The 26,468-nt window shown below is 42.5% G+C and overlaps 1 long non-coding RNA gene across 1 annotated transcript; it reads left to right on the forward strand.

Annotated features, from left to right (window-relative positions):
• Positions 1-857: 857 nt before the first annotated feature.
• On the forward strand, positions 858-26,293 carry LOC310904438. The gene is made up of 3 exons (XR_014588337.1): positions 858-22,661; positions 23,017-23,118; positions 23,785-26,293. It is a non-coding gene; the product is annotated as an uncharacterized lncRNA (long non-coding RNA).
• Positions 26,294-26,468: the final 175 nt, after the last annotated feature.

Consider the following 26,468-nt stretch of genomic DNA (forward strand, 5'->3'; position numbering starts at 1 on the left):
TTCAGGTTGAGACTGGCATATATTTGCTCACAAGCTCTAGCATCTATTCCAGGATTGAAGTAGTGTTTTACTTTCATAGCAAGAGCCAGACAGGACTAACCTGTACTGAGCATGATGCTTCTTGTTTTAGAAAAAGTCCACTGTACTTGAGTGCTAGCTGTGACACCTGTTCTGTATACCTCACTGCAGGGTGCTTACTCTCCCATATACCCAAGTTTTTGTTGTGTTGCCAACAGTCATCCTTCCATAAACATCTCGTAATGAGTTTTGCTTGTATCCTCTAAGTCTTGGAGCTCAGGTGCAGAGATGAGAGCATAAGAGCACCCCAAGTGTATAATCTGTAGCTGTGTAGGACTTAGGACATCTTTTCTGCATGAGATGGAGTATATACATTCCAGAGATCCCCAAGTTAGTGAAGGATCAAGAGAGGGGAAAAAAAAAAAAGTTGAAGTTTTGTGGTGGCTCCTCAGCCTTGGTTTGGATGCAGTTTAACTGTGTTGAGCTGTGTGGAAACGACTAAGCTCATTCTCCCAGCAGATCTTACTACCTCTCTGGCCGTGCCTACCCAACACCCATGTCTAGGCAGGAACTTGCCCTCCCCCAGCCAGCAGCACAGGCTCCTCTGCCTTGAGATCCAGCACAGCATGCATAGGTCCAACCTCTCTGCAGGTATAGACAGAGCCTCAGCATCATGCACTCACCCAGCAGGCAGCAGGTGACAGCTCCTGTCCAGAATGCAGACCGACGGGTGTCCCCTTGGCAAGCTCTCTGACTGACGGGCTCTGTTCCTGTGGCACCTGGCACCAGAGAGACAGGCAGCCGGTGCTCACTGGGTGTACCTAAAGGGCTGACATTATCAGTATTAAATGAGCTCTGAAGAACTCACTGTGTCTAGAAAACGTTCTGAAAGGGCTGGATTTCCTACAGCCGAGACTCTGCTTCAGACTGTTTTCACTTATTTCACTGTGATGCTTGAAATTCAGTTATTAGGAGCGTTCAGCTTATCAGTTAAATGGATTTTTGAGTAGCTCTTCATCATCTCCCTTCAATATTGTCAGGTTTTGAGGGAAGATGTTTATAAGCCATTATATAGAGATATCTTTAATGTGTGCTAAAGAGCTCTTTCTCCAAGATCTTTACACTCACACTCCAATGTATAATCAGCTTTTACAACTATATTAAAGTCTTCAGAATAGGCAGTTGGTTTTTACAGTGGAAATCCCTGGTATATCCTTAACTACACCATTGCTCAATACATTTTATATAATACATACAACATTTTATCATGAAAACTGCAATTACTTTCAACAGAACAACAGTTTACAACAAGAAATGCTGACCTCACTGTTCCTCTCTCAGGAAATGTTTAAACCACTGCTTACACATCGTAGGACTGAAAGGAATCTCTTCTTTGACAGGAAAAAATATAAAAAATAATGCTTATACTTTAAATAGCTTTAAATGCTGTATAACATGGGTGTAAATTAGGGTACCATTAGCACTATACTTATTTACACCACGCCACTAACTGCCCAACAACCCTGTATAACTCTAGCATTAATTACTGGTGCTTTTTTAGTGAATGGCCTCATTGTTACCTCTTCAGCAGGTGGGCTGCATTACTGTGTGGATTGCCTCTCATTCATCTGATACACTGAAAGTTATGGCATATCCTATGCTTTCCCACCAAAGGAAATCAGAATCTTACTTAATTACTGTTTCTTACTAAATTAAAAATATATTTTCTTTGTGTTTGAGGAAAAAGAAGGAAGAATGACAGTAGTTTATAATACAGAGACTTTTACTTTGCGATCAGATTTTTGTGACTTTTGCTGCCATCGCACAGTGCAATCATTTCTCACAAGAGAAAAAACAGCACTGTTGTTTCCCAATAAAGTTCGGTACACAAATCAGCCAAGTCTGGGCATGCTACATCTACCAGTCTGGTTGCTAGCTTATATTGATAGTTAATGTACGTGTGTCCTTTCAGGTAATATTTGTCTAACACCAACATAATCAACTGAGAACCAAACATAAGATATTTAAATCTATACTTAAACTCTGTACATTGTGTGCATTTTGTCACTATCAACACTGCTGAATGCTGTGAGGCATATTAACGAATCTCACATGCAACTTGGTGCTTCTTTTAAAATAGCTTTCTTGTAGAAGCTCTGAAGCCAATTCAGTGCATGCATGAAGTTAGCAGAACAACTCATTTCCTACTACAATAAGACTTCAGTCTCTGGTTGGGATGCTTGGTTGCCAGAAGAAATGGCTTTCTTAAGAATGGAAGCACACAATTGCTTTTCCTAGCTGCTCTATTATTCATTGTCAGTCTAAAGACCTTGCCATTTGTTTCAGCATTTATTTGGAGTTTTCTTTTTCATTAAAAAGCAGACATCACCTTCTGTTCTCTCTCCCTCCAGATAACCATTTCTTTAAATTAAGCTACTCATTTTCACAACAGCCCCTTAATTCACACTTGCATCCTTCTCTTATTTCTCCCTGCTATTTGTGTACGGACCAGCTCCCCAGCCAGCAAACACTGACGCAACGCGATTCCAACTGATAAATACTGTCAGCCGAGGTTTAGCATATGTTCCCCCAAATTATCAGGTACCCACCCTGTCAAGTCTAGTCAAGGCCCTGCATCTCAGTACATGAGAAAATAAATAATCCAGAACTGCTGTTCATACACTGATAGTAATTAGGAAGGTTCATATGGCAACCAACATGGTCCTGTCAGGAGGACATGCAACTTCTGTTAGTCCAAAACACGTAAGCAACTTCAAGATGGTCTTATTTACTCCACACCTTTTGCTGTATCACTTGGTCTAATAAAACCATTTCTGGTCTCCCTGCCAACCTTTCTGATAATTAGTAATCATGAGCTAACTGGTGTTATCCTTGGACATCCTGATGAGACTTGGGATAGAAAGCCATAAATTAGGTCACCTGTCCTCAGTGGACTCTCCATTTCCTTTCTGTATTTTTACTGCACTTTTACAAATTCACTTAGAAAGAAGAAAAATAATCTAATTCTAAGAACTTCTTAAATATAGGTTAAAAGAGGTAAAGAAAAAATAGGAGTATCTGAGCATTTTATGTGATTGTGCTTCCTAGGGCATCCCTCAGTGAGGGGATTTCTTCGTCTGTGTTTATTTTTCCAGGACATCAATTTAATGTCACAGTCTGAGTCCACTGTGTTTTCACCTATGGTTTTTTCTCTTCTTTGGGGGTTAACTAGAGCAGTGTATTTCTACACCTTAGGTATATATAATCATTTTCAAATATCTATCACTAGATGAAATTAGAACAGTCGTTTTGTTATCATAACCATTTGCTTTCTTTTATAGTTTTCCTGGCTGCTTGAGGGTAATATGATCTGAACAGGAGAAGTTTTGCAGTCTTGATATTTACTGAAAATTTTACTTTAACTTCTCTGACAGTCTTCTGTTACTGCATTTATCTGCACATCTGAGCAATGCAAAAAAACCTCAACACCATCAAGTATCCAATTCACTCCTAGCAGAAAAAGCACAATTCCCATGGCCTTTAATGCACAATGTACCTAGTAATACCACGGTATGATCTGTCTCCATTTTCTTTCTCAACACCCTCAAACAACTCGAGGAACATAGCAAGGTGCTAGATCTTGTCACTGACACTGAGCCTTTGCTTCTCTCTCTTCAGCTGCATTGGGACAATAAAGGATTGTTTCTGCTGCCACACTCAAAATGTTTGCTCTTTTTATTGTTTTCAATTTTAACTTAAGGAAGTTGTCTCTTGCTAAATACATCTTTCTTTGACTTCCTGTCTGTGTAGAGAAAATGGAGTCCAGTTTGTTGAAATGGCTAGAATCAACTAAATAGCATGAATAGCTCAACTCTACCCCCTACACACAGAGCAGGCACAGCACTAGCTACTGATACACATAATGGAGGATGGCATTTCACAAATAATGTTTCCTGACCCACACAAACTTGTTTTGTCTGCCCTAAATGTACTGAACTTGCTCGATCTTCTCTAAAGCCAAGTCAGTGCATTTACACAGTTTGGGAGCTAATGAATGCAGAAGTGACAATTAACCATGCTTAAAACCATACATTACAAAGACAAGCATTTCTCCAACTGTGCTAAAAATTTCTGAGATAGCACTAACTTCAACAGAATCACAAATAGTCATCTCAGAAATAAGCAGGTATGGTTCACTGAAAATGCACAGTAACTTTTTTCTTTAAACCCTTAACTAAAAAGACTAAAGGAACATCCCCAAGACCAGGAAATTATTCATATTAGTTGGACAGGGTCAAAATACTTTAAAACAATGCATATTGCAATATTTTGTTTTATTTTTTTAGTGACATGTACCTTTCTTGATACCAATTCTCAGAACAGAACATCACAAAAATCACTTCTGAATATGGATTAAAAAAAAAAAAACAGCATAATTCATTTCCATATAAAGTTTGACTCCAGCACTTCTGTGTGACTCACAAGTACTGACACAAAAGACTTTGGCTTACTATCGTTAAGAATGAATTAGAATAAACTGTGAATCCCAAAGCTGCAGTTAATAAAAATATAAAGAGAAAATTGGCAGGTTAGCAGTTAGACAGTGGGCTGACCGGCTGCCATTGACAATGCCTATAAATAGATTTTTTCAAAGACAAACACTCATATTTTATTGCATACAAGCACAATGCATTTTCCACTTTGGGCTAGTAAAAGATTTCAGATTTTCAAGAAACGTGAAGAACAACTGCTTTACAAGTTTGCCTTGGATTCAGTCACTGCATTTTTATGCAACTTCCCACATGCCCCACATGCCTTTGTCCTCAGTGCAGACCAACACACTACTGATGTGCTGCTCCAACTTTACCTTAGACATACGTACCGTCAAACTACATTTACAGTGGGAGCACTTTAAAAGTAAATCCTAACTGTCTCACATCAGCAAGGGTGGGTCACTTAGTGCCACTCTCGTAATGCTCACTCCAGCATGGCTTTGGCAGCAGCCCCCACTCTGGGAGGTGCAGCTGGTAGCAGTGCTCTCAACATCCTTATTCCTTAAGGCTCCTGACAGCAGGATGACTGTGGAACACTTCAGCGAGATTTTCAAAACCACTTGGCATTTGTCAAACTTCTTTCCATTGAGGTCAACAGCAGTACTATCATTGCTGATAGTAAAAGCATATTTAGACCAGTGCTAAAGTGCCTTCAAATGCCTGCTGATGCCCACACACAGCCACTAATACAGACACAAAACGAAGACTGCCTATCCAGTCACATTAAATACCCAGCCAAATACCAACTGCAGATTACTTTTAACTTGGATTCAGGCATGTCAGCTCATCAAAGTGTCAAGGAGATGGACACAGAAGGGTGTCGTGCTCTCTTTGTGAAAGTCCTAAACAGCCCATGTGGGGGAATGGATTTACAGTATTTCCCCGATTAAACCAACCTGAGACCTGACCACACTTTGTATCATGCCTTATTCTTGAATTATTCCTGCCAGCTTAGTGGGCTAGCATAGAAATAAAATGCTAGTTGTAAAAGAATACAGCTCCTGGTAAATCCCGTTCAGGGAGTAGTAGGATGTCTGATTTCCACCATTGCCAGGCATACAAGAACGTGGTCTGCTGATAAGTTACTGGAAGATGTTCTCACCTTCAGAGGAGAAACTTGAAGGAGGTATAGAAGACTTAGGAAGAGATAAGGAAAGAAGCACAATAGTGGGTGGAACAGAAGAAACAAAGAGGTAGTATTAAAGAAAAGAAAAAGGGTAAGCAGGACTTAAGGAGAGCACAAAGCAAGGATGTGAAGCAGAAAAAAAAGCAAGTCTCTTGAGCAACCTTTTTGTTGTTGCTGGTTTGCAAACAAATATGTTGATTTAGCAAGCTTTGGAGGAGTTTTTCTTTGTTCATTTTTACCTTTCAGAAATCAACAGCTTTCAGCCTCAAAGTCTGAGCTAAATTCAAAGGCTTCAGAGCACAAGCAATAAAAAATGACATACATCCAAGAAAGGAATATTGTGTTGTAAGGCTAAATACACCATGCAGACAAATATAACAACTCCAGTTTCAGTATATGACCAATCTCAGAATGGCAATACTAAAAGAAAGATAAAATGAATGAATTTCACTGAAAAAAATCCCTGTAGTTACACTTCTGTGCCAAACAAAGCCAGGAACCAAAGGGTCCGATGCTTCTCTTTGGACGTGACATAAACGAAGAGTTTAAGGCCAATCATACCTTCCTTTTCCTTTGCTGTACTGAGGCAAATGATTGTAAGAAATCTGTACCACACATCAAACCTGCAGCAAAACCACAATTCAGGCAATAATCCTGTAGATTTCCGTTACAAACTGGACTATTAGGATTAATGTTTGTGGAGGTCGTTTTGTTTAAATGCTTCAAAATATTGCTTCAGTATGAGCTCATGTTGTTCCAGTGGTGGGAATGATGACTATTCTGAATGCTTTTAGATGAAAGCCACAATTAAGAGCTAAAAACCACTTATGTTAAGATGTGGCCAGACACCTGAGCTTGGGAGAGAGGCAAGAAAGGCTGGATACTAATCCCTGATCTGAATAGTTGACTTCACAGTCAGGTTATCTGTATTTGACTCAATTAAATGCCTGTTCTGAAGACTACTGGAATGAAGATCTCCCTGAAACTATACGCAGTTTTGGAGCAGACTCTCAGACTCTCAGCCACAGCATGGCTAGATAGAGTGACTTGTCTTGATCCAGTTGCTTCTCAGAGAATCTACATTCAGGTACACAACAAAGCTCTGTGCAGGCCTATCCCTCATCCCCAGGGTAATCACTGTTCATTTCAGGTATGTTGATGGATCATAGGACAACAGCTGTGGCACAAGGGATGAGCTGTTAGTGAGTTTGTCCCATAAGTTATCAGCACTTGAGATAGAGAGGAAAAAAAGTTTCATTTGCCTTAAAGGCAGAAATGTTCCACCAGAGTGGGATGATTGACTGACCTCGGAGCACTGAGGCTGATCATTTGGCACTAGCGTAAATGAAAAATTCATCATTACCAATGATTTTTGACTGCCCTAGAAAAAACAAATATTAATATGGTTTAATACAGTACAATTGAAAATCTAGAGTGCAATAAAAGTTTCATATCATGCTAGCACAGGGATTTCTTCGTGGTGTTCATTCAAAGAGTAGAATATTTTCCCTCTATTTCAAGTCATTCTTTCTGGGTCTGAAACAATATGGTATTTCATTTGAGTACCTTTTATTACCCTTTCAGTATAGAGACTCATAGGTATTCTCGGTCTTTCATAAATGATGAAACGTTTGTCTGCATCCTAGCACAAATTCTGAACACGCAGTCCTTGGATTATTTCCTGAAGAAATACTTTGATACATGAAGCATAAGCACAGTGGTCTATGAGCTACTTTGGCACTAGGAAACTCCACTCCACAATAAAAGCAGAGAGAGAAAAAGGGATGCTTTACTGATACAGGTGATGGGGACCTTTACAGCTTAGAACTGAAAGAGCCTAAGCCTATGACGTACAATCTCTGTACACAAGACTCTCAAAGGTTGCAAGTCAAAAACAGCATTTCATAATTTTCTTAACCTGAAATTGGGAAGCCAGTTGTAGAAAAGAAATAATAGTCTACCTTGGAATACTGTGAAGTATGAATTGGCCACAGGGGATTCACAGTTTCTAATTAAATGCCGATTAAAATCAATTAGAAAGCTATAGCAGTCCTGCACTAATAAGGGAAGTCATATTATTACCTCTGCATTAAGTACTGCACCATCCTCTAATTCCACTTTATCACAATGAATTTTTGGGTTAATACAAGGACCTAGGCTAATATTGCAATAGATTTAAACAATGAGTCATACTGGTTCAGTGTTTCCTAGACAAAATAACACATTTTCCTGTATACTACATGTGATGGTGTCTCTAAACAGAATCTTGTGAAAAGTGTAAGAGGTAACACCTCAATTTTTTTATTTCCATATTTTGATAGTGTTTTTGAACTCTACGGATTGCCAGTAGTAAATTTCATTTGTCCTATTAAAATGCAGACAGAATTATAAGTTGGATGATACCAGATTTACAAAACTTTTCTATTGTGTCTTAAGTTGCTCAATAACAAATATGAAAAAGCACAAAAATGAAGCCAGTTTGCAATCTAATAGAATAGAAATGGATATATTAATCCAAATGGTAAGAGAAGAGACAAAATGACCCAAACCTCCTCAAGACCATATGATGAACTTTCCAAACACAAGAATCGTGAATGGGTAAGAAAACAAAGGTAGATCACTCCATTTGGCTTATAGAAGGAGCAAATCATCTGGTGTCCTGGGTAGCACAGACCCAGCTTCAAGCAAGGATAAGAAAGCCATTCCTTCAAGAATGCTCCAGGACACGTTAACCCTCAGATAGCTGATTAGCCACCTCACAAGCAACTGAAATGCTGCAGAAGACGAGGATCTTTGTTAACCAGAATTAACTCTAATAACATGTTTTGTTGTTTTTTTGCTTTGTAACCTGGCCCCATTATCACAATCTATGTGTCTGGGTAAGTGTAGTCCTTTACACCTAGCAAACAATGAAGCTGATTCTCCGTAAAAATCTACTGGCAGCAGGGTCCCCGTGCCTTCAGGCAAATGCAGATTACTTACTGGCAAATTCCCGGACTGCATCTTCCCAGTGGACAGAGGGCTGGGAGGTTTCTAAAAGTCTGCAGGAGCCTAACCCAGAGCTGCACAACTCTGCAGGAGTTTGACAAAGCTCGCCAACTTGTGGAGAAGAGAGACCTGAGTCTCCTCATCCGTCAGAACAGAGAAAGGCTGGGGCCTGAACCTCAGAGCTCAGGCTTTGCGTTTCCCTTTTAGTTTGTTGCTGGTGTCTCATTTGTAACCTTGTTCCTTGTTGGATTCACTTGTACAAAACCCCTCTGGCTTGTTAAAGCTGCTGTATACCATATAGAATTACAGAATCATGAAGGTTGGAAAAGACCTCCAAGATCCTCCGGTCCATCACCTTCTCACTCTTACCAGCCACTAAACATAAATGTGTCTTAAAATGCTTGATAGCGATTATAGCACTAGGCTAAATGGTGCTGACAATTTATTCATGGTTACTGATACGATCATTTTTTGTGTGATCTCCATGCTTCATCAAGCTTTTTCTTCCCCCTAAAGTGCAGTCCCTCTGTAACCACATGCTTCTTTGTGCCATCATTACAAAGAAAGTTGAAGCAGAAGATCTATAACTATGTTTAGAAACTTTATTGAAACTAGAGTGGGAAAGGGAACAAATGCTGCCCCACTGATCAGCACTGATTTTCACTTAATACCTGATGGAGAACAGGTGCGATCACAGCACTGCTGCAAAGTGTCCAAGAAGCTGGGAACTGCCCGAGCGGCTCCCTGCTGGGTGGTCTCGCAGCCCCTCTTCTCAAGGGTGTCCAGCACCAGCCATGCCCGTGCAGTCACCCGGAGCGGCGCAGGAAGGTGGCAGAAGCTAGGTGCTTGCACTAGTGTAGAACTTAAAGGCACCAGTGCAGAGCCAGAGTTCCTGGCAGGTGAAGGAACACCACATTTTATCTCCAGTTTAAACAGAGCATGGTGATGTAGAGAGGATAAGCAACTGATCCAATGATTTGTGGTTACTGAACACGAGATAAATCCGATAACAAGACTCTCACAAACCTACTGAGTACCGTATGACTCCGAGTGTATTTATTACCCAGACCCTCCTCAATGTTGCTGGCATCCTGGCTACAGGAACATAGGGGAATGCTGGACCCTGGCATGGGGCCCCATGGTGGGAGGCCACAATCAGAGTTCCCAGACCTTCGGGGCTGCAGTCCCACTACCCTACCCAGTCCCATTACCCTACCCCTACCCTGGAAACCAAGGCACCGCCACTGCAACAATCCACGGTTTTGGGGTTTGGTGACTGAGAAAAAAAATCATAGAATGAAAGAGAGAAGCATTAATGAGCAGACTAATGACCTGTAAAATTTCATTAAAATGAAACCTGTAGTGTTTATAATTTCATTCTTTGGAAAATCATAGCCTCTCTAAAACCCTCTATCATAATCACAAAGCTTACAGCCTGGGCAATTCAAAAGTCTTCTGTTTAAAGAGAAGAAACTAGTCCATCTGAGTTCTCCTCATTTTGGGACGAGCCTTTATGCCTAGATAAAGATGAAAATCCAAAGAGGAATTGGTAGTACAACATGCTACTGACAGAAACAGCACTTCAAGTGGTGTACATTATCAGAAAATTTCCATTTGGGCTTTTTATTATAGAGCTTGCTAACCCTTGCTAAGGCTGACAGAAAGCCAGAGATGCCACGCGGCACTCAAGGCACATAGGGCAACTGTGGCTGTTTAGAGCTCATCATTTTTCCTCCCTTTATTATTTGTCAGCCTGCTGGGGCTGACACTATGCATAACCAGTCCACAATCACCTCCTTATCACATTTGATTTCCCATGTTTCACACCGCAGATTTTGTCTTGCTAATGAAACCCAGGCTATTTGTCCTTAGGTACTTACGTGGTCCCTATCGCTAGGGAGTCTGAAGACCTGAACATCTTTAATGGAGCCTTACAAATTCCACTGGCTGCTTCTGAGCCACCCGAGATGAAAATAAAGACTTTAAGTCATTCAGGCTGGGTCACTGGTGTTGTGTATCAATTATGCAGATTTCCTCAAATGGATTCTGAAAGCATCTGTCACACATGAAAGAAAATCTCTGAGAGCCTTTGCTAACAAAAATGTCTTTTGTTCCCTGACAACTCTGTACATAAGGGTGTGAAACAATATGGTTTAAAAAGGCCTTCCTTCTACATCGAGCAAGCAAAGCATATTGCATGGATGTGTGGTAGATAGTTTTTCATATATTCTGAACACTGGATGGGATGGAGTGGAGGTTGAATATCCCCCTCCCCAGGACTCGCCCTGGGGCAGTTCTCACTGGGGGAACAACATAAAGGGAACTCTGTTCCTTCCATGTGCACACAGGAACTCTCCTAGAGGAAACGTGTACAAGCACAAGGCTATAAAAGTTTCAAAGACTGCATAATGAGAATGATATGCTGATAATCAGCTTAATTCCCATTTCAAACACCTAAGTCCCTTTGTGAATCTGGACCTATAGACTTAATCCTGCATATAGCTTAATTAGCTTAATTGTTGACCACGTCTGGTAAAGGGAGGATGGGCAGGACAAAGTACGCTAGGGAAAATGTCCACACCAAGCAGTCAAAGAAAAGCTTATAGTAGATGTAGTAGATGGGGCCTGGAGGGCTCTAAATGGAAATGGCTTTTTTTTTTTTTTCAGAAACAAAAAGCCTGGGAAGAGGCTGCAGAAGTTTGTGTTCAGATAGGCAGAAGTAACTGGGACTGAATGAGGAAGAACCTTTTAAAGTTTTTCAGGACCAGAATGATCCCATGCCCAGGGCACTGAGGATTGCTTTCACATTCCCGTCTCCAGACCAACACCTAATTTCACTATTTATGACCAGGAGAGTGAGCATGTGAGGATCTCATAACTTACTTCTGTTCACTTTGGAAGAGCATACCTCAGGCTTGACTGTACTTCCTCCAGGTGCCCCTTTTCTTCATACTTTCATGGGGACAGCATAAACATACTTGTTCTTCTCTTGTAGCTTTGGACATCTTGCAGAATCGTCATGCTGCTTAGCAGGATTCACACCACTGACATGCAGGAAAAATCTGAGGCTGCTACTGAGGCCCTCACGTGGAGGAGACCCCTAGAGCCACAATAAAGGCTTTAGGACTAGACCTGCTTTTCATGCCTTTGCAAGGACAAAGGCTGCTGCATATCCCCTCCGACACCATGACTGATCTCAGATCACTACAGATCAGGTCCCTGCAATCACATTTTCCATTACAAATTGCTGAAAGCCTGGCAAAACTGTCTCCCTCTCTGTAAGAACAGCAACACAGAAATTGGTGTTGTCTGATGAATTTCTGGAAAGGTATTTTCTGCTGCATACTAGCCTGCAGTTTTACTTTACACAGCAGAAGTCAGGTGTGCAATTAACTGAATATCTACCTGTGACTAAGTAGACATGCAAACCTTTAATGAGGTGATTGAGAATACCAGAACTGAGGTTGATTTTGGATTTTATTTATTTTTTTGCCCCAGTATACATGGTTAAATGAAGAGAAAGTTGGGTCTACCAAGCTGTCTGTTTGTAGAAGACACAATAAAAAATAAAGTAAGCTATCCATGTACAGTGAAGAATCCATTAAATGTAACTTCTGTAAATATTTACTCATCTAAAAAAAATTCTTAATCCAAAGAGTTTGAGAAACATACTCTTGTTTTACTTGTCCTACTATAAAAAGCAGCTGAGCCTGTCCAACCTGATCAAGCTGCCTTTCTAATATTGCAAACGCATATGGAATTTTTTTTTTAAAAACATTTTCCCACGTTGTCCCAGAGGACAGCATCATATTGCATTATACACCAAAGCCACAAGCATTTAAACACACTAAGTCATCCTGGCTATTAGCTTGTTATACAGTCTTTCAGGCAAGGCAATTGGACTGGAGTCAAAGTAAAGAGCAAGTATCAGGAATTTCAGTGAAAAGAACCTTTCAAGAGCACAGCAATCATCAGCCATCCAAGATCTTCGTAGTGCAGCTGAACTTACCTCACTAACCAATACATTTAAGAGTTCAGAAAAGGAGAAGCAATATCGCTACAATTTCTATCCCTCTAGCTGTGCTGTTGGTGTGCTTTGCGTAGCTGATGTTTCCTTGGCTTTGCAGCCCTGGCTGCAGCTCATGTCCTCCTGCCTAGCACAGCATACGTCGGGGGCAGTTCTCCCCAGGAGCTCAGCAAGGCTGCTCACCTACCAGCCAGGTGCTCTTTCCCTTTCAGCATGTGTCATAAAAGGTACATCGTCTGCTCTGAGGCCTTATTCCTGAAAGCAGCATGATATATATATATCATGTATAGATCAGTATAGATCAGTATAGATATATGATATATATATATATCATGTATATACCAGTACAGATCAGTTTGAGATAGTCACTGTACCTATCAAGAGAGAGGCTGGGGTCTTCCAGACACCTAGAGCCAAATGCTTTAATGGTTTAAACCAAAGTCTGAAGACAGGAACACCAAATAGAGCATTTCTAAGAGGCCAGTTTCATGCAGGACCAGTGTCTTTGAGTGGTCATGTTTTCAGAGTTGTTCAGCTTCGTCTGTGCTATGGGAAACTGCTCTCTAAGGCAGCCCCCCAAGAACACGGGCACTCTGTTTAAGACTCTTATTTCTCCGTACATCTCGGTTAAATTAAGCAAAGCAGCTGTCAGATACTCCACCCTGGCTACTTCATCTCTCTTACTTTGGCTCCTCACACCACACCCTTAGTTTAAAGTAGTATTAGCATGTCTTTTCTTCCCCCCCTTCCAGTGCTTTACAATCTGTTCTGCCACTTCAGACAGGTGGTCTTTTTTGGTAGACCATGCATCTCATCATCTTCCCTGTCTCAAGAGTCTTTGACCTTCTGTACGTGCTTTTCACACTTCTAGTTAAATGGGCATCTGTTTTCTCCTCCTTCCTCCTTATGGGAAGTTTCCAGCTAAGTGCTTATCAGACTCGTCTCTCTAATAGCCAGTTGGTAACTCAGCAAGTAAGAATTTAGTAGAATTTTTTTACAGTTCATACAAAGCCCCCTTTCCTCTCCTGAACACACTTGTTGAAGCTTGTTTTGCACTTGCAGTTATTCCCATAAAAGTGGATGCATGCAAAGAAGGTTCTTTTGTTGTCGTTTCTTTTTTTTTGTTTGTTTGTTTTTTCTTCCGGGAAGAACTATATTGGAATAATGGATACAGCATTCATTAAAAACATCCTCATGTATTTTTCCATGACAAGACTGTGGTCCTGATATACAATAGGCACTCATTACAGCAAGCTTAATTGATGCTTTAACGCTGGATCCTATTATCATTCACTGTATGCTAACATAGTCAGTTGCTAGAGTTTATATTTCTCACAGAACTAGTATTTCATTTTCTCCCAGAGTTACCCACCACTACTGGATTTAGCTTATCAGAAAATGCAGCAAAACCCACATGCAGCTCCCAGCCTCTGCCTGGGCCATGTCGATATTTTTCAGCTGGAATAAAATGGAGAAGTGAAGGCAGCTTTTTGAAAGGCCCCCAAACTTAGTTTCTGCCGAATGACATTTTACAAAATAAATATTAATGAATAAACACTTGGCACAAATTCCTAGGACATGGCAGCAGAGACGTTACTGAATCCAGTCCCTTTCACTCGGGCAGGGCCACCTGCTATGTCCTCAGGTTGCAGTCCTTTTTTTGCTGTTGTGCTTCCCTGTTACTGGCTGCATGAATGGTTAATATGGAAAGGGCCCACTAGGCTCAAGAGGTTTTACAGGACTGTATGTCAGCTTAGGGTTATTTCACATCAAAACGATGCAAACACTTTGCCCTTTTGCATCATGCTAACCAAGAGGAGGACACAGGTATTTAGAAAGCTGTGAAAATCTGCCAGTGTTAAAGCTATTTAGAGCAATGTTTCCCAGGGGGGTGATCTAGAGCTTCTAAAGAAGGAATAGAGAGAAAGGTTTCTGTGACGGGTCCCATGGCCGTGACTGATGCCAGTGTGCAAATCTGATGCCAATAAGGGCCAGCAGTGCAAGCACATATCCGTGCTGTAGCCTGCAGCATGGTGTAAGCACACCAGCGCTGCCAGGGCCACTCTGCTTAGTGCCCCCATGCTGCGTGGCAGCGTGTGTGGGAGACACATCTGTGGTCAGAGCATGCAGCTCAGCACCACGGCGCAGAAGCCATGGGCAGCGCTTACCGCTGGGCTCCTCGAGCAGAACTCCATGCTCCCTGCTCCTCCCTCTCACAGGAACTCTGGGTGTGTGGTCCCCACGCTGGACGGTACGGCACACTGCTGCTGCTACCTGACTTGACACTCATGAGGTCCATTTCTGAATGTTAGGTTTTTAAACTGGCTGGAGCTATGTAGACTTCAGTTACTCTTTTGTCTGTTTGTTTTGTTTTCAGCAGAGAAATACAGAAGCAGCATGAAACTTGTTCTGAGACCATGTGGGGAACCCAGAGAATCCCAGTCATTTCTGAAGAGGATTATCTGTGTCCTCGTTCCCCTCTGCAGGGACGACAACAGACACTACTGCCATCAGGCTGTCTCCAATGCGCTGTCACATCCAACAGACAAGTTCCCTGCTGACACAACTCCATTAAAATCAAAGGACTTTCCTTGTCAGAGATTATAGTCCTAAAACTGTTTGCAAAGACTTCCCCAGAGAAAGAGCACAGATTCGCTTTCAAAAGAAATTAAAGCCTTAGTCACTGATCGGCAATATCTGAAACTCAACAAATGGATGCGCAAGGAGGTTCAACACCTGGAGAAAGGGTCCCACGTATTCTACAGAAAGCATCATGCCTAAAGACAAGCACACACGGTTTTATGCTTAGTCCTCAGAGAGAGTACTGGAAGGTGCAGTGTTTCTGAATACACGTACCTGTATCGTTTCTGAGGTCTGACATTAACTGAAGAGCCCACAGTAGACAAGCTATATAAAGATATGGGTACTCACTCAATTACGTAAAATACATTACGCACAGTCCAAACATTTAAAAACAAAAACCCAAACTGAAGCAACACAATGTTCTAGTAAGGAAATTTCACCTGCAAAATTCAGATTCTTGCATTTGAGTAATTCACATTAGAAGTTAACGTGGTTTAACTTTCCCTACTACCTCTGCATACATGTGCCCGAATCATACAGTGAAGAGAAATCAAACCTAAAGCTTCTTTCCTTCCCGCTGTAATTGCCAACAAAACCGAACACCCTCTGTTGTTCACCAACACTGTCACAGTTGCATCAGGGATTTATTTGCAACCTCATGTTTACTTTGACAGGGTAACATGTGGAACCAGATATGTGCAAGGAAAAGACTACGCAAATTAAACAGCTGTGGAAAAACGTGAAGCAGACAGGAGAGCCCAGTGCCTTGCATGCATCTTGAGCTGCTGACGGCTAGAGGTGCAGTTACAGTGGGAAGGCTGCACCAGGGTGAGATGGAATCCATCCCCGGGAAATGTTCTGAAAGCTGTCAGCAGTACGCCTGGGCTGGATCCTATGTTAGCTAACCAGCTTAACCAGCCCCTGCCTAAAGCCCGGAGCACAGCACCTCTCCTTCCACCATGCTTCTCTCCTGAGATCAAGAGCGAGGAAGGAGTCCGTCCACACATCCGTCACTGATTCCAGGACACAGCCCTGTCCCCGGGTGATGGGGAAGGGCAACAACACATGGGGAGCTACACATGGTGACCAGAAAATTCACTATGCAGGGAAGAGCCTTGCTGCTCAGGTTAAACACACAATGTGTCTTTGCTGCGTACTGACAGGCAGCCTGGCTAGCTGTTGGGTTTGGATTCCCCAGTGTTTGCAGATTTCAGTCTGCTTGTTTGAAACACTATTAACAATACCAGACGTTGAGGACTCGGCACGGTTTACCAAATGGGTGCGCTTCCCTTGCAAGACAAGCAACAGAAATACTTTCCCTCCTAGAAGAACTGTGCTGCCGAGACCCAGCAGACCCTGCCAACCCTCCCAGCCCTGTCCCCAGCCATCAGCTCCTTGTCCAGGCCCAAGGACCAGCAGAAGGAAGAGACCTTCCTGCCTGCTGAGCAGCTCCACCAGCCTTGTTCGCCTTAGCAGATCAGACTCCAGCAGATACTTGATGAGGGATGAGATGAGGGAAAGAGATTTGGTATTCTGCTGGGTTGCTGGCTGATCATTTGAAACCTCAGCAGATCAGGTAGTTACCAGTTAAGTATAAACAAACCTTGCATTTGCAGAAAGGAAGAAGAAAGAATAAGGAAGAAGAAAGGAAGAAAAAAGTTTTGGTAAAATAAGAAATATTTGTGTATTTTGGCCCATGCAATGACGTGCACTTTACAGCTAAAAAAAAAAAAAAAAAAAGCAAGAAGAGATAAAAGAACCTCTTTTTAGGAAAAAAAAAAAGTGCAATACTCTTTGCAGTTACTTTTAAAAGCAATTTTCACAAAATAAAAACGTTTCCTTTCTGAATGTTCCCTTCCCTTGCAGTAGCACAGAGATATGAAGAGAGAAAGAACAGAAAAGCTTTTTCTACCCTGTTTTCTTTCCCCAAGACATTTGATCACTCGGAATATACAGCAATAGGAAAATTGGGCTGTTCGCAACAGCCAGTGGCAGCAGCCTGCAGGAGCCACTGTGTGAAATGTGTCTGAAACATAGGCAGTACTGTGAAAAGAGATTTGGGTCAGCGGCAGTCATCTGGCCTGTATCTATGCCCCCAGCAAGGACATTTAGAGAAGTCATTCACAGCAGAAAATATGCCTGAACTGGGCTGAGGAGCACTGGCGTCAACGTTTTTTTGCTTTTTCATTATCTGTTTCGGCACTGGCTGGGATGAGAACCCAAGCGCATGTCTACATTCTTGGGTGGTATTTTCAGTCTGATCTGGAAACACATTTTCTTAAAGCTAGCTCAGATGAGTTTATGAAAATTGCAGTCACTCGGGGGTTATTTTTAAATTTTCATTTTCACATTATTTGCTGCTTCTCTTCAATTTGAACAGAAATAGGCGTCTCATCCACTTTGGTTCTCCTGCAGATCCCCTCGGCCAGTCGTAAAAACCCTGCCAATGTGACACCAAACAGCTTTCTGCCTCAGTTTCACCTCTGTAAATTTGAGCAAGAAAATCTCCCTACCACTTCTCCGATGTAAGAAGATGTAAGAACCCTTGCAACCACAACAGTTCTCTTTAATACCTGATTGCCAAAGAACAAGGCCTGAAGCAATAATCAAGACAACAGCTTTGAATGCATACAAATCATGCCAGCCCACTTCACTACAACTATAAGCTATAGTTTATTTTTGGTCTGATAAATATTTCCCAACAGATTATATGTTATTGGCCAGCTACCTTCACCCTGGGTTCCTTCCAGATGCTCAACAAAAGTCTTAGTTACCTTTACGGACAGTTCAGGCACATTATCTCTACATCTACACAAATGATTTAACATACAGTGCTGTATGGTCGGCTTTACTGGTATGTACGATATTACATTTGAATATGCAGTCAAAATTTTTGATCAAAGCATAAACAGAAAGAGAGATCAACAGCTTCCATGAGATTCTGCAGCTGGGTTTATTTAGCAGTTGCCGAGATTGTATAGGAGTTTTCACTCCAATATAACCATTTCAGAATGTATTTTCTCTATATATCCAAAATTTATTCCAGGTTGTTTATTTGTTTTACACCTATGCACCAGATACAACGTATGGAATGAAAATAAATTCTGGGAAAGTCTTGCTGCTGGAAGAATATGGTGATCTCAGAAGAGTGATGTTTAGCCTTGTCATTTTGCCATATAGATATTATAGCCATAATTTCTTCGATGAAGCCAGGGAAAGATGCTGCTGGTAAATCAGAGTACAGGTTTGCAGACTTCATTTGTACAAAAATAAATAATAACAATAAAAAAGCCACTACTTTCTCTTCCAAAGAAAGACGTATATATTGGCAGAAATAAAGCAACTCATAAGATAATGCAAAGATAATGCAAAGCAGCAAGCACAATCCTGGTTAATGCACTATGTAACACCAACAGGAAGGGCTTGGGATATAGGAAGATGTTTGTAACACAAGACTCCAGTTTCACCTGCAGTGATTCCATAATTTAAAAAGGAAAAAAGAAAAGTAAAACGGAAAAAACGTGCTCAGGGAAGCACAGAAGAGCTTTGATGCAACAGCAAAACAAATCAAACACTGATCAATATCACTGTGGTCACCTTTTAACAAAGACTTGTGATGTGTTTTGAATGCACTGTGTAATGAAGCCATATTTTCCCCTGCTTCCCTGATGCCTAATGGTAATGAAACACTTCCAAAATCATTTCTGGAAGAAGGACAGAAAGCTGCTCGTCATCATCCTTGTCCTCTTCCTTTCATGCAACCTTTGTGGTGGTGCCCAAATTGCAGATGGGGCTTGGGAAACAGGGCTTACAGCTAGATCTGACTGAAGATGATAGAGAGCCACACAGATGACAGATCTGAGGGATTTCAAAACAGGATTCAAGCAGAGTCAGTTCAGTCACATTTTGGAGCCATTAGTGCATTTGTTTCAAGTGGCTTCTGGCCTTCCCTCTCCATTCACACAAACTGGAAGGCAGTTTTAACTTTCCTGACTGTGGAAGCCTAACATGGAAGAATTTCCTCTCACATACAAGGACGTGAATTTTAAGATCTCAGTCGGGCTCTTTTGTTGATAAGAACTACTAACAACCAAGTGAATCCTGTGTTTGCTCACCCCGCTGCCAGAGGCATACAGTTTCTCAAGGTAGCAAAGCTGCCAGGCATTGTTGAGAGGCTGCTGCTGCTGCCTCGCTAACGTCCTGCCAGAGGAGCTTTGGGGAACGGGCAGCACCATGCACCAGGGCAGTGCTCCTGCCCATGCGCCTCCCGAAAGCAGCTGGCCCAAGTGCGGGCGCCTCTGCTTTCAGGAGCTGACACTGACCAGCGTCCCCACCAAAGTGGCACCTACAAAGCCGGGGGTCCCACCGTGCTGGGCTCTGCGCTCACAGAGCAAAGCTGCAACTGCTTCTTATGCAGCTCAGGAAGAGGATGACAGGAGGCAGGGTTACAACAGGAATTGAGCAGGTGATGCAGAAAAACAACAAAGCAAACCACCCCTGCCCCCAACAACAGACACTCAGTCCCTCTGATTTCCCGTCGTTGTAGGAGGAGTCAGAGCCCCTACACAGCAGTCCCACAGCATGACTAACAACAAACCTTTTAATTGCAGGTTGAGTCTCTGCTCTGTCAGTGCAAAGAAAGATCTGGAAATGTGCGTTTTTGACTAGTCTGTACTTGCAGGACATTAACCGAAAGCATCTCCCCATTTCAGATGAATACAGCTGTGTGCAAGACCCTCCTCAAGGAATCTCCGTACAGAACTGTAAGACCTTTGCTCATGAATGCAAGACACGCAGGTTTATGCAGCATATGGTAAGGAAGGAGAATTTAACAGTAATCAAATCAGACTCAAATGTTTTACAGAAAAAAAAAAAATATATATTTTCTTGGAAGCCTTTGAGCAGTGGCAGCCTCTCTCCCTCACCTGTAGCTGAGGATTCAGCAGCAGAAACATCCCCACATGCAGGGCTGGCATCCACCCCTTGACAGCCTGACAAGGTGCGTTCCTGCTTTTGCCCAAGGACTGCACTTGTCTCCCTGGGCCAGATAAACACTTGGAAAAGAAAAGGAGAATTTGTACTCTCACCACACCCTGTTCCCATGAAAAACTAAGCTGCCAAGGAGAGCTTTTAGAAAAAGCTTGGCATAGAGTATACAAAGAAAAAATCAGCATGTTTTCCTGATTGCAATGAGTTAACAAAAATACACTATACTCTACAGGGTGCTACTCAGTTCAGTATCTTATTCTTTAAAAATAAAATAAAATAAAATCCATGGCTTTTTTTGGAAACCGTCCGTATTTTTCTTCAGCTACGACTTACAGTTTGTGGTTTTCAATTGAAAATATTATGAGAAAGTTCTCATTTTCTGGGTAGGTTCTCATTCCCACTTGAAAATTTCTGTAAGGCGTTTCAGGTAGGAATTCTAGGGTGTCCATGGAGGGGAGAGTTTTCTCCAGTAATGGTGCGAACGATAAGGGAAAAGAGATGACCCATTCCCATGTAATAGCAAATGCATTGGCAACAGACAGAAAGGACAGGTGGAGAAGAGTCCCACACCCTATATCATGGTGCAGGCCAACTTATCTGTGACTGTTCTGCTCATGAAGACCTGTCTCCACATAGTTTTCCTATGATTTACTTGAAGTATTTTGTTGTTTAACTTAAGGAGGTGATTTCTAACTTTATCCACGGTTACTCTGTGTATTAGAAGAGCCCACAGGAAAGAAAGTCAGCACAAGCATGCTGCCTCTGTTGGATATAGCTGAAGACAACCCTACCAACTCCCAAGCTTTGATGTTAAAATCTGAACACAGAAAATCCAGGTATTTTTATATATCCTTCATTGTAGTATCTCCCTTCACAGGCTCTAAAGAAAATCCATGGGAGCCTTTCCTCCAGCTGACGCAACCAGTGCCCTTCCAGCTCCTGAGATAGCAGTCATTCTCATAGACCAAGGTGACAAACTGCCACCTTCTGCAAAGAACAGTATTTGGGGATGGCAGGGAACGCATGGCAGAGGCACGAGAACAAGGGACAACAACCTCTAACACCATGTAGCAACAAGCTCGTATTGGCTTTGGCCTACTGGCAGGTAGCACAAAATAACTGTTCACAGCCATGCTGTTATCTTTAGGAAGATCTTAATGAAACAAACTTTGTAGGAAAAGGTAGCATCTTTGATCAGAATAAATAATGAAGCTGGGAAAAAACAAACAAAAAAAAACCACACAAGTTTTCAAGCACATAAGGCTTTGTTTGGGTTTGAAATAGAGAAAAGAACACAAGCAAGCTTAGGATAAACCTGAGCCCAGGTCAGCTGTGGGAGGGACATGCACACATGACCATTTCGGTTGTTTTCTTTTTGAGCTCACAGAATAACTGACCTCAGTGGGAAGTTTTCATAGGGACAAGTAAAAAATCACAAGCAGCTCTCTGGAAGCAGAACTCCCCAAACTTCACGGTTACTGTAACTGTCGTTCCAGCTTTTTGTGAGGAGAGCATATCATAGCACCTGCCAAACTTCCTGTTGTTCTTAGTAGAAGGTCAAAGTGCTTAATAAGAAGAGATCTAGCAGATGTGCTTTTGTCAAAATTGCATTTTTGATCTGGCCATTGGTTTTATGAATGCTATTCTAATTACTTCATAAAATTTCACCAAGATTTAATCCTAATTGTGCTTCCAATAATTTACTTCCAGCTATGTTTGTAATTAATTTGAGATGTAAAAAAAACATGCTAAAATCCCTTCTCAGACAATAAAACATCTTCAAAATAGAGCACATATTTTACCACAAAAAGCTCTGAGGAATCATGTTTCTTTGAGGTAGACAGGGACAGATTGAAGAAAGAACTCGCCCTGAATTCCTGAGCACCTGGACCCACAGTTTCACACCCAACCTTCATCTTGATCTAGCACACAGCATTGCTATTCCAGCTACAAACCCAGCCAGAGGTTTCAGAGGTGTGGCGCATCCTCCTCGTTGCCAGACAGAACCGCTTCCTGCTCCAGGTGCATCTCTCTTGCAGCTGTAAGAACAAACCCTCAGAAGACAAAATCTCTTGTCACACGGACAGTCCTTCCCAGGTGATTCCAGTTGCATTAGCAAGCCTGGTTAAGTCTTTGTTCCTCTCTGAGTCTCTCTCAGGTCAATTCCTGACTTTCAGTGAGTTACTGCATCCAAATTCTGGTTTGCATAGTTTCAGGGGCTCCTTTGCACGTTGGGTATCGTTTCTGATTTCTCACCCTGCAATGTCTGAAGTTCTCTTTCAGCAGCAGCACCTTGACTCTCCAGAGCCTTGACACATAGCAAATCAACACAGTGAGGCAATGGCTCTTTCCCTGACCTCACCAACATGTTACCTAGGTAAGAGACTACTTCACTTATGCCTAGAGGGGGATTCAGGTATTCCTGTCTTCTAGATTCATGTTTATAGGCAGGGATTTTCAGAAGCAGTACAGAATCTCCATTGGCAAACAATTCTTTTTTTTTAACTATAAAAACGTAGCTGTCAGCTTGCAGAGACATGGTTTTAAAAAGCAAGGAGAGGAACGATCTCAGGTCCATGGCTCTGCGTGGGGGACACGGGCACTGGTAAGCTGGTCACAAGGCAAACAAGTGGAACAGTCAGACCCAGAAATTTTAAAGAGTTTGAGGAAACCTGCCCAGATATGACATACAAGCTGAAACCTGCTCTCTTGACCTCTCCTTTTGTTTTCAGACGTCCTAACACAGCCCCTTGGTGGCCTCAGTCAACCCCCACTCAGACATTCACTGTCCACCTCCTGCTTTTCCATTTGCGCCAGGACACTGAACATCAAAGGTATGTTGGTGTGTCAGCACGTTTCTTAAAAGCTCCTTTGCTTTGCCATACAGAACAGCGTGGAGGGAAGAGCATATGTTCCTCGGTTTGCAGCAGAGAGGCTCTTTTCCTTCAGGGATGCCTGGCAGACAGTCTCTCTTTTCAGAAACAGTTTTTCTGGAAGCGATTATCTCCGATTACCCCACAAGTACCTGATGCTACGTTTTAGCAATGAATGCTCGATTTATCCTCTGAACAGGGAGGGCATGCCTCTTCTCAGCCTAAACGCAGGGGGTTTCATGATGTTCTGCATCCTTTCCTTCCAAATCCTTACCTCACACAAGCACTACTGGTTTGCTTGCTGCCACCACCACGTATATAGTAGAGAGCAAGCTCTGAGAAGCATCCTGGAGAGCTCAGAAGTTTACCCTTCGTGAGGGTAAATGCTGTATGAACATCCATATCATGTCAACCCCTATTCTGTGGATCTTGGATGCTTTTTAAAAGGCAGCCCGGAGGCAGGAAGTCCTATTGGTATGTTACCATTTCGGTGCTAATTGATGATCTGTCTGAAAAGAACAAAGCTGCTGCTTTGGTTTTGGTCTCGAGACTGACCACAAATGTTCATGTCCCAAGCCTGCTGGATTTTATTTGACTGCTTTAGTAACAAAAATACTTTTATTACAGCAGTGCCAAGAAGCCAGACTGAAACCATACTGTACTCAAGACACTGCACTGAGAGAAGAGTACAAAAAGCCAGAAAAAGAGAGAGGTGAAGTGAATTACCATTTGGTAAAGCAATGAGCGAAAAAGCGCGAGGCTGGTCAGCAGAGCCATTAAAAGCACTGACAGCTTTTCCCTGATGTGCTTGTTCTCTGCCAGAGCCACTAACAAAGTGATGTTTTTCTGGGCCTCACCTCGCTTAACAATCTGCCTTCTTTATTCTTCTGCCTCCATGGGAAGAACGGACAATCAAGATTTCTATAGGATGAAGGAAGTTGAGAAAAGCTTTCAGCTGGGAGTGGGGAAAAGAGAAAGTGACAAAGCCCACTTAGCTAAGAGGGCTGCAGACAGAAGGAGTTTGGAAAGCCCCATATGCTCTCCCCTCTCCCCTTTCTGTAGCTCCATCTGTCCCACACCCTCCCTTCTGCAGCGAGGCCATGCCAATGTCATTTTGGGGCTGGAGCAGGACAGACATCCCCAGAGCTGCACAAGAGCAGAGGGACACTAAACGATGCTAAGGAGAATGTGAGCAGGGGTATTCTGGAGTTGGGGAAATGGAAAAAGATCCACACTATCGGGCAGATTTTGGGGTGAATCTCTGTAAGATGATCTTGTCTGGGAAATTCTGGCAGTATAACCCCATGCATTTTATGCTTTACATTTCAGAGAGCTGGCAAGAGGAAAAGCGTGTGCCTGTGGCAATTTCAAAAGTCAAGTGGTCAGCTCAAATGGGGCTCACAGCTTTTGGGCCCCTCATCAAATCAGTGTGGGAGGTCTTATGGAGGGATCTGACTCGTGGCTGTGCTCCCAGCTCGCCTCTCAGAGCGCCCATTTGTACGGTCGCCCATGTGTTACACCCAGACTGCACTGAGATGGATGTGCTCGGGCGTGGGGATCAGGCTTCTGCCTGAACACAGCAGGTAGCAGGGGTACCTCTACCTCCCTCAACACTGGCTATAAGCAACTTTGTAATTTCAGACTTTGAGCACTAGAAAAAGCACAATAAGCTCTTATTCCTTATGTAAGAATTTTTGAAAAAGCATTTTAAGCAACAAGGCAAATTTGATAGAAGTTTGATGGAGACATCTTTTCCCAAACCCGTAGAACCCTCCATAGCAATCGGAACGGGATATTCCTCTGCGTTCTCATTGCTTTGGACAATGCTGGGCAGGGCATCTGCCGAGCAGTTTCCTACACAGCACCCTTGTCTCCATGGGGGACAAGCACCAGGGGCAGCTAACGATGCAGGGAGAAGACCTGAAGGAGGTCAGCAGGACACCGCAGGATTACATTGTTATGCCAGCTCAGTCATTCAGCTGAATACGTGTTAAATTCAGCAGCTGGCTTGTGGCCAACCTTCTCTTTCTCCTCAAGTCCGAATAGCCACCAGCGGGCTCGCACACAGTCACCCCTGCACCAGGCAGGCTGGCTGGTGCTGTCTGTGAGTGCTGCTGGGGCTTCCTCTGCACTGCACAGCCCTCGCCTCAACGGTGACATCTGCTGAGGAGCAGGGTAGGCAGCCCCCGAGGGGGCTGCTCCTGCGCTCCCCTACATGAGAACAGGAGGTTTTCCTCCGACTGCACTGGAGAGGGGATCGGGCCACCCTTGCTGAACAAGCGCCTACCAATTAGTGACACTTACTGATCCTATCTGTGGAGAATCATTATGAAAAATGCAAAGCATTATGCAGCCACTATTAATCTTCTGCCTTTGTTGCATTTGCTCATGGTTTATGGCCCTCCAAGGAGGATAAATGATCAAGGCATGTACTCACATTGTTATTTGTCTATTTGTCTGTGCAACAATACACGTGCTCAGCACTAAGTAGAAGTTATTTTTCATGGGGAATGCAGCTTTAAGGCTTTTCAAGGTCAGAAGGCTTTGAGAGAAAAAAAACAAACACAAAAACCTGCAAGTGACTCTGGCTCATTTGCTGCCATCTCTTCCTTTTAAAGTTACAACCCACACAAGACCATAAGTGAGCTAAGACTCAAGGAGGAATGGCCACAGAAGCACTTGTGTGTTTTTGGCTTTTGCTAGAGTACAGCATGGCACACAGATGTGTCAGTACGACAGATAAGGTCACTGCTGCCAAATGACAATTCTTGTTTCAATGTATAGGTGGAAGACGTGGTTCCTCCCTGCACTTGTGATGCTAAAATCTCCCCTCTCTTTTCTGCTCTCCTCTCTGGCTTATATAGCTCATTGTGAGCAAGGACATTTCAGTCCAGTTTTGTTTATGGTTGCAGGGATACATTTCTCCAGCTCAAGTTCTGGCAAATTCAAGCGGTCATACATTTACAGTGATGCTTAACTAGTCTGCAGGCACTCACAGATAGCACTAAGAAACATTCTTTGGCGCTGTATAGCTCTGTGTAAGAACGGCCATCTCCATTACGAACACAAAGTACTTAAAATAATATTATTTCAAACCTGGGAAAGCAAAAGCAATACAAATATTTTAATAGCTGGTACAAAAACTAAGTTCTAGCTAAAATGATCAGATTTCCACGTTTACTTTGAAAACATACAGACATAAGTATAAGCTTTTTGTAAGTTTTTACTCAGAATATAGAAATGTGGTATTTTAGTAGGGATGGCACTCTGCAGTTTGAAAGACTAGAAAGATAAGAAGCAGTATTTTAATC

This window comes from Anser anser (genome assembly GCF_964211835.1).
Source record: "Anser anser genome assembly, chromosome: 9".
Taxonomy (NCBI): Eukaryota; Metazoa; Chordata; class Aves; order Anseriformes; family Anatidae; genus Anser; species Anser anser.